This window comes from Equus asinus, chromosome 17 (assembly GCF_041296235.1).
Source record: "Equus asinus isolate D_3611 breed Donkey chromosome 17, EquAss-T2T_v2, whole genome shotgun sequence".
NCBI lineage: Eukaryota > Metazoa > Chordata > Mammalia > Perissodactyla > Equidae > Equus > Equus asinus.
The window spans coordinates 30,048,247-30,057,991 of NC_091806.1; positions in this window are offsets into that span (position 1 = coordinate 30,048,247).

Genomic DNA, 9,745 nt, shown 5'->3' on the forward strand with positions numbered 1-9,745 from the left:
CTTTCAGCTCTGCTCTGTTGCCTCCCTACCCAACACTTTATCTGTTTACTATTCTTTTGACCAATTTAGCCATTCTAAAGTTGGCTAACCTTGATTGAGGTAAGTGTAGTAGTTATTAGAACATATGCTATTTTACTAGTGTTGTTTTGTCTCCAGATCATTGCTACCCATTTTTGTGTCAGATTCCTTTGAAAACCTGAAGAAAATTGTTAGCATATCTCTGGAAAAACATCAAAATATACTCATCTACAAAGACATGCACGAAAACATACATTAATATCAAGAGGATATGAATAATTTCAAGGCTCTCCTTGCATTCTTTAAGGATGAGGATTCACGTAAAAAAAGTATAATGCTTAATATGATCATTTTTATGGGTGTCAGAGCCCCTAGATCCTACTTGGCCATGTAATGCTGTTTAGAGACTACAATATCTTCTACTGCAGGTTGTGGAGCTGATTTTCTAAGTTATTTAAAAATGATCTCAATTTTTTTCTGTCTGAATGCATAAATTAGGAGAATGTTTGCTGACTACCATATATAATAGATAGAAGACATCTTGTAATTAGAATAGTATTAAAAAATTAATGATGTGAATGCATTTTGTAATTAGAATAGTAGTAAACATGATAAATATCATATGTTAAGAGGAAATTTAGAAAATTCAATTTAAAAACTCTTTGCACCTACATTGTACAATGCACTGGGTTTTGAATTATGGAGAATGAAATCCTGAGAAAGAGTAATTTTCAAAGGTTCTTGCTCCAAGAAGGAAGCTAGAGGAAGAATACACTAATTGAATTTATATAATAGTATGAAATATTATAAGAAAAGCTGCAAATAAGCCATTAGAGAAAAGGAGAGAGAATTTCCTTTCACACAAAGTAATCTCTGAAGGCTGCCAGAGAAACTTCTCAGAAGTTGAGTCCTGAAGTTTCAAGACAGTTAGGGTAGCTAGAAATAAAATGACATTCTAGGAAGGAAAGAGACTATTGGTTAAACTATTGATTAAATATTTGATGAGAACTCACAATTATTAACAAGTCAATGAAAACATATGTATTTATGATTCTTAATTTATCTTAAAAATGTATGTCCAAATGTATAAATAAGCTTGTTCTATAAATGAACATTCTAATGGGATTGGACACATAAAAATCAAAAGCCATACACTTAAAGGAGTAGACACACTCATGGACTTTGTTTCTTTGTTTATTTATTTATTTTTCTGAGGAAGATTAGCCCTGAGCTAACTACTGCCAGTCCTCCTCTTTTTGCTGAGGAAGCCTGGCCCCGAGCTAACATCCATGCCCATCTTTCTCTGCTTTATATGTGGGACGCCTACCACAGCATGGTGTGCCAAGTGGTGCCAGGTCCACACCCAGGATCCGAACCAGTGAAACCCGGGCCTCAGAAAAGTGAAATGTGCTAACTTAAGTGCTGTGCCACCAGGCTGGCCCCTATTTATTTATTTATTTTTGCTTCAGAAGATTCACCCTGAGCTATCATCTGTTGCCAATCTTCCTCTATTTTCTACGTGAGCCTCTGCCAGAACATGGCCACTGATAGACAAGTGTTGTAGGTTTGTGCCTGGAAACCAAACCCAGGCTGCTGAAGTGGAGCACAGTCAATATAATCAGTAGGCCACCAGGGCTGGCCTTCCAGGACCTTATTTTTAAACACAAATATTTCACACAGCAAGTGTAAAAGGTAGTGAGTGTCAGAGCAAAATACAAAGAGATTTTCAGCCTGAACTGCCCTTTTCTTATTGGATATTATAGTACTCAACAAGTCTTAAGTTCTGCAGGTTGCACTGGCTTGAACTGTTCAAAACTTGGCCTGGAAGTTCAGAAGCCAATGGATGGATGGCAAAAGGATGATTATGACTCTCATATCACTCACCTCTGTTAAATCAATGCCCCTCCTTCAACTCTCAGCCATGGCCTCAAAGGGAGTACTCTATGATCAACTGACAGATGAGGAAAAGATTCTGGTTGGCTTACAGACAAGTCACCACAAAGCATTGGCACCAACCTGAAAAGGACTATACCCCTAAAACCCTATTCAATCCTGACTTTGAAAGTAAGAAGTGTAGGGGCCAACCCTGTGGCCGAGTGGTTAAGTTTGTGCGCTCCGCTTCGGCGGTCCAGGGTTTTGCCAGTTCAGATCCTGGGCGAGGACATGGCACCACTCATCAGGCCATGCTGAGGTGGCAACCCACATGCCACAGCTAGAAGGACCCACAAGTAAAAGTATACAACTATCTACTGGGGGGGGGGGCTTTGGGGAGAAAAAAAAGAGAGAGAGAGTTGGCAAGTTAGCTCAGGTGCCAATCATAAAAAAAAAAAAAAAGGAAAGTAAGAAGTGTAGGAATTTTCTGCCAGTGGACAAAGCCCTAAATAACACGCTTGTTTTTGACCTTGTATAGAGGGAGATGTGTCTTGTCTTATAGCTATACATTATCTAAGAGCAGTGGCAAATGCCTTTGTTGTTGATCAAGGATCTGGAAGGTAAAAGACTGGACATGGCGACTTTCGAAAGAGTTATATGGATAGATCTATTGAACTGGGAACTGAATAGAAAGCATCTACAGGAGAGTAGAGTTTAAATATCCAGATGATCAAGATAAACTATACTCTGAAATAAGCCAGTCTAGGATATATATCCCAGTGATGCACAATAGGCACATGAACAGAGTACCTATAGTTGCAGGGATGTAGGCAATGCCTGGGCTTAATAATATGATTTCCTTATCATAAAAGCTGAGCTGCTTTGTGATACTTCTGAGTATTGCTTCTGCAACCTTCTCCTACACCTGTTATTCTGAGATAAATCCTTCAGATATAGATTTTTCTTCCATCTCCACAGTGAATTTACCTATGTCAACATTTGATTGATCTCAGACTGATGCATTAACATAATATCCCTTAAGCATTGTCAAGGGAAAAGGAGATGTGAAAATGTTCTCCTAATCTCTGAATTCACTGATTTTACCCTGTAGCCCATCACCCATAAGTAGCCAGCCTGATAGAAGAGAGGAAAGGCTTGTTAGAGCTCAATTAAAGAACTAGCTAGAAGTGAACTGTGTAAGAAGTTGGAATGCTGACCTCAGGATTCAGTATATACATTGAACACTGAATCAACGTTCAATATATGGTGTGGGGTCTCCTTTTGCCTAATATACTTCATTCTGAGATATAAGAAGTAAAAGTACATGCTGGCCCCATGGCTTAGTGGTTAAGTTCAGTGTGCCCTGCTTCAGCAGCCCGGGTTCATGGGTTTGGATCCCAGTCAGAGACCTACACCACTCATCAGCCATGCTGTAGTGGCAATCCACATACTAAGTAGAGGGAGTTTGGCACAGATGTTAGCTCAGGGTGAATCTTCCTCAGGAAAAAAAAAAAGAAAAACAAGAAGAAGTAACAGTAGAGTGTTCTTCATTATTAACCACCCCCACCCCAGGAACCCACTTTAGAGACTTCAGTTTCACCAGGATAAAGGTCCTTGTTTCTGGAATGGAAAACTTATCTACTAAGGACACAATAGTGGTCCTGTTGAACTGGAACCATCATTCTGTGCTGCTTAGACAAGTGAACAAGCAGGCAAAGAATTACTGTTCTAGATGGGGTCCTTGATTCTGATTGTTGTGAGTAGATTGGGTTGCTATGGCAGATGTAGGACATAAATGAGTATATCCAGAACATGGATATTTCCGTGGAGTGTGTCTTAGCACTTTCATACACAATGATACTGTAACTGGGCAATTGCAACAACTACACCCCAATAAGAACAAGGCAACTAAGGGATAGAAGTCTTGTAGATAAATTTTTCAGTCACTCCCCAAACAACCCAACCAACTGAAGCACCAACTAAGCATGAGAAGTGTCTAGAATGGATGATGAGGGAGATAGATGTTCAATATCAGTTATGGTTCTGGGAATTGCTGCAACAATAAGGATCACATCTTAGTTCTGTATCCCTCTTTAGGTCTAGTTTGGAAAATATGACCAGCCACCATCCTAAAGGGGATTCTGAGTTACTACATCTCAAACTTTTGGCAACATGCTCAATTGCAAACACTGGAGGTTACCACATTCATCTCATCTCACTCTGCCAGCTGCTTTATCCTTCCCTGGGAAACTATTTCCTGGCATGGTCTCCATTTTATCTGTTTTGATAAGAACACCCAAATTGAATCTGACAAGACCATAGAGGTTCATTTGTAACAGCTGTTATGAAAAGATAGTCATGGTGCATTATTCTGTAAAGGAGCACGTTATGTAACAATGCTTATACTATTAGTCCTTTCTGTGAAGATAAACACAATATAAAATAGAAAGTATATGTGGATTTAGGTGTACAATTATTTTTTAATGTAAGGAATCATAAGAAACCATTTACAGGGATTCTTTTTAGGAGAGCGTGGGGAAGAGATAATTTGATATTGTTGTACATCTCTCAAATGTTTAAATTTTCAAAACTTATGCATGTATTCCTTTATATTTTAATGTAAACAGGTCATCCAGATGGTGACATTATGCACGTTTTAAAAAATATTCCATTGAATTACAAAAAAGATAGAAATCTATATTTAAAACATTGAAATTTCTGTTAAACTTGGAGAACTAGCCATAAAAATGTATTTCTTGTCCCTTATAAATTCTCATTAATGGAAGAGTGAAACAGAAAACTATGTGTTAATCCATAAAGACAAAAGGAACCAGACAGGAAACACTAGTTGGTGAAAGATTTTCACATATTTTTCAGAACATAAAGAAGAGTGTTAGGTAACTAACTTAGCAGAGTGGAAGAAGTTACAACTATCTGAGACTATAGATAAATAGGATAGGATAGAGAAATAGGATAGGATAGCAAGATAGTTCACCTGCAAAACTCTTGAGATGCTAAAAGGTTAGAGCACCAGTTCCACAGAAGGTAGAGTGAAACATACTTTGAATTACATGAGGATTATTTTGTTTCCCCAGGTCTTTTTCTACATAGCCAGGTGACATCACCTTGACACTATCCCACCATAGATTGAGGATATATTCTTTAAAAAAAATTGAGCTGAAGAATTTCTGGTATCAGGGCAGAGGTCAGTAATGAAATGTGCATCAGCATCTGCTAGGATTAAGTGAAAATCTACATGGTGAATTGTGAGGCTCTTTCCTCTCAGTGCTCCAGGGATGTCACCAGCCAGTGCAAATCATGACTTCACCAATTCCCACTACTGTACACATACCCCAAGAAGGAAGGTAGAGAATTTTTTTCAGGAAAAAATATAAGATCTATACTGTTCTGACTAATAACCCAAACATTAAGCCCCCAAATATGCATTTCTTGCCCACACATTTGGAGATTTCAATTAACTTTTTATTTCCTCAGCTTTAAATATAAATGGAGAGTTTCTGCTGTCAGGTAGAGTGGCAAGATTAATGAATGGGAAGATATATTGATTGAAACTGTCTTTAAATGAAAGCAAGGAGAGAATTGGATTGCTAGCCTACACATTGGGTACAGTGGCTTCTCTATTTTCCTCAATAATTTAGCTTTGATCCTAAACTTACAAAATTAAAGCTCTATAACTGACCAGGCTCATCTTTCTATATCTTTCTAAGGTTAGTGATCATCTATTAATAACTAATTATTAATCTATTAATACCTGTATAGTACTAAAAGTCCTTACTCACCTTTTATGCCATGCAATCAGACATTGTATTTCTGCCTACCTCTTATGGTGCAGTTCTCTAGACGGTTTTTTATTGAATGTTCATCTTCCATGAGCTCCTTATCATGAAAGAATGGTTGGAAGCATTTAGGTGCTTATTATAATAAAAATTATAATTAGTATTTTAGAGATAATGAATCAGGCACTGGGGTTAATTCAGGCTCATTTAGTTATTGAAAACAGAACTTATCTTTTTCTTTTGGTAAATCATGTTAATATTAAGAAGACGTGACTTTCAGATAAACTAGAAAGTCATCAGTAGCTCAGGATTCTGGGAGATCAGATTCGTGTCATATCTGATATTCTCTGAGCTTAGATATGATTCATCGTTTTTTCTATTAATTTCCTTTTGTTAGTCTCTATTGTCTGTATTTTCTCTGGTTACCCAAAATGTCTGCTTTCATGTGGCTCTCGGTTGCCAATATACAGATTCTCTCTTCACATATCTTCCAATATTCTTCCTCCTTCCTCCAGCCTGTCAGGTTCCCTCTTCAGAATTCCAGAGAAGACATCTGAATAAATTTGCTTTTATAGTGGAGTTGGATAGACTAAAGTCAGGTCACTGGCTAATTTGTGGAGTGACTGCCTTACATTAGGTGTCATCCCTGGTGCCATCTGCTATGATTTAGGAGAAGGAGGTAGAAAGGCAGTGGTATTCAAAATATGTCAACTCATCATTTTTATTTAACATGTACTGTTAACCAGGCTTGCTGAGAAAAATGATGAAAACATTATAAGAGCTAATCAAAAAATTACCTAGACATTTTAGGTAAATTTGATTTGTTTTGTTTTTTGCTTTTTTCCAGCTTTATTGAGATATTATTGACAGGAAACATATCTAGGTTTAATAGACATAATGTGATCATTCAATACATGTATTTATTGCAAAATGAGTACCACAATAAATTGAATTGACACCTCCATCAGCTAACATAATAAACATTTTTAATGTGTGTGGTTATAACATGTAAGATCTACTCTTTTAACAATTTTCAAGTATATAATACATATTGTTAGATATAATGACCATGCTGTACTTTAGATCCCCAGAGCTTATTCATCTTATAGCTGGGGAAGGTTTTACTCTTTGACCAACACCTTTCCATTTCTCCCATCCCCCAGCTCCTGGAAACCATTATTCTACTCTCTATTTCTAAGAGTTTGCATTTTTTGATTCTTCATATAAGTGAGAACATACAATCTATCTTTCTTTGACTTATTTCACTTAGCATAATGCCCTCTATGTCCTCAGTGTCCGTTCATGTTGTTGCAAAAGGCAGGATTTCCTTCTTTTTTAAGTCTGAATAATACTCCATTATAGATAGATAGAGAGATAGATAGATAGAGATATATATCTCATATTTCCCTTTTTGCATTAATCCATTAATGAACACTTAGGCTGTTTCCATGTCTTGGTTGTTGTGAATGATGTCACGATGAACATGGGGGTGGAAGTATCACTTTGAGATAGTGTTTTCATTTCCTTCGGATATAAACCCAGAGTGGAATTGCTGGATCACATGGTAGTTCTATTTTCAATTTTTTGAGGAAACTGCAAACTGCTTTCCATAGTGGCTATACCAGTTTACATTCCAATCAATAGTGCATTAGTGTTCCCTCTTCTCCACAGTCTTGCCAACACTTGTTTCCTTTTTCTTTTTCATAACAGTCATCCTATTGACTTGTTTTACAACATAATTCCTTTTCTCCTGTTTCTAATATCCTGTTTTCAAATTCTTTTTTACAAGTTTTATTGAGGAATAATTGACATACAGTCCTGCATAAGTGTAAAGTACACAACATGCATGTTTGATTTACATATATTGTTCAATGATTATCACAATGGTTTTAGTTGACATCCATCATCTCAGATAGATACAAAACAAAGGGAGGAAATAAAGTCTCTTTGTGACAAGAACTCTCAGGATTTACTCTCTTAACAACTTTCCTATATATCATACAGAAGTGTTAACTATAGTCATAACCTTGTACATTGTATCCCTAGTACTTATTCATCTTATAACTGGAAGTTTGTACCCTGTGACTACCTTGCTCAAATTCTTAATTATTTTGTACTGAGTTGAAACATCTCAGAAATTGAATATTCCTTGCATTGGAGAGAATGATTTTGAAATTTCCCCTCTACTTTAAATTTATTTCCCCCCAAAATGGATGCTATTGTAGTGTGATCAATATTCTTTGATAGCCTTCACATAAATCTAATGCATCAAGGTATTTATTTCAAGTTGCATTATTTCTTCATTTCCAAAGCATAATCTTCTCTCTGTGAGTAGGGGATGTCTATCTACAAGATGTTAATTGCTAGTTTAAGAATGATGGTATGCTCACATTTGATCTTCCCATATTTTTTTTTTTATTGTGAGTGATATTTTATTTAGTCACTTTTGTTTATGACTGAAACTTTAAATTCAAAATTAGATCCTTGCCCATGAGCTTCTTATAAACACTAGAAAAATTCCAACCTTGTGTTCCACATTGTTCTGCTGTGCTTTTATCCAAACGAATCTTTATGAGTGGGCTGTCATCCAGTTTCATGTGAATTCTCCTGTGCACAATTTCACTTGAGAAGACCAACTCCTCCCATATATCACCATGGACAGCTGTCAGAGTGTGGATCCTGGAATATTTAGACTTATTGCTTGTAAACCTTCTTTGGAGTTGGCTTAAGCAGAATTCTCCTCTGAGCAATAAAGGCAACATTGTTCCTCCAGTGGTTCTGCTCAGTTCCACTTTAGTCAGGGAGTGATCATGCTCCACACCAGCCACCAATTCCAGCCCATTGTTTTAGAAGGCCAGCACATTTTTAGGAATGTTAAATTTGGTTAATTCCAATGTGGTGGGTTAATGGAGGAGGGTTAGGCTGCACAAAAAGGGACCCTTTGTCTCCTCAGTTTTCTTCTGGGCTATTCCTTAGTCCTAGTGCCCAAGGACTCTCTTAGCACTTAGTGACATCAAGTGCTGTTCTTTATCCAATCCATTATCTCTGTGTTAGTTCTTCATCTTCCATTTAGCCTTATATCTCCCTTTCCCATTCACTCAGTCCACTGAGACTCAAGGAAAGGAAATTCTGACTCAAACAGGCATCAAGTAGTCATACTCAAACCGAGGCTGATTTCTTTGAAGACTTTTTTTTTCTTTTGCATGAGATGGAAGAGGGGGAAAAGTGTGTTGAAGTTAGCAATGATAGAAAAGCAAAGTAGAGAAATACACATAAAACATGTAGATTTTGCTAAGTTACATTCCCACATCGGTTTATATAGAGAACTGTCCTGGCATTCTAGAAATTTAATAGTCTCTGATCTACCTTTTTTATGTTTTCAAGTCTTCCATTTACTTACAATTCTGACAATTTCTTCTCAGATAATGTTTTAACTTATTGATAAATATAGCATATTTTTTAAACCATTTGACTTACTGTTTTAATTGTTTTATACCTTTGAAACCATCCAACTGTGTCTTTTACATATATAAGAAGCTTGTGTGAGACCCATTGTTGACATGTTATTATATTTTTACCAGCACATTGTATTTAGTATATGTGAATTATTTTTATGTGTAGTCTGTATGTGCCAAGACTACAAAGGAAAAATAAATCTGTTTTTGTCTAAAAGCCCTCAGCTGTTTTAAGGAAAACTATAAAAGAATTTTTGTCATTTTTCATCTAGTATTCTTTGCTACGTTTAGGTATATTGATAATAAATCTAGAAGCTAGGCTTAAACTAAACTAAATTTCTAGATAATGAATCTAGAAGTTAGGTAGTCATTGTGATTGTTTTAGATTCCTATTGCTGCATAGCAATTTTCCACAGAATTAATAGTCTAAAACAACACCCAATTACTATCACAGTGCTTCTTGCCAGGAGTTTGAGTTAGCTGGTTTTTTTCATTGATAAGGACAAAAACAAGAGACTGGGCTGGGCTCTTATCTGGAACTTCTGAGAAGAATTGCTCCCAGGCTCATTCAGGTTGTTGGCAGAATTCAGCTCCTTGTGATCA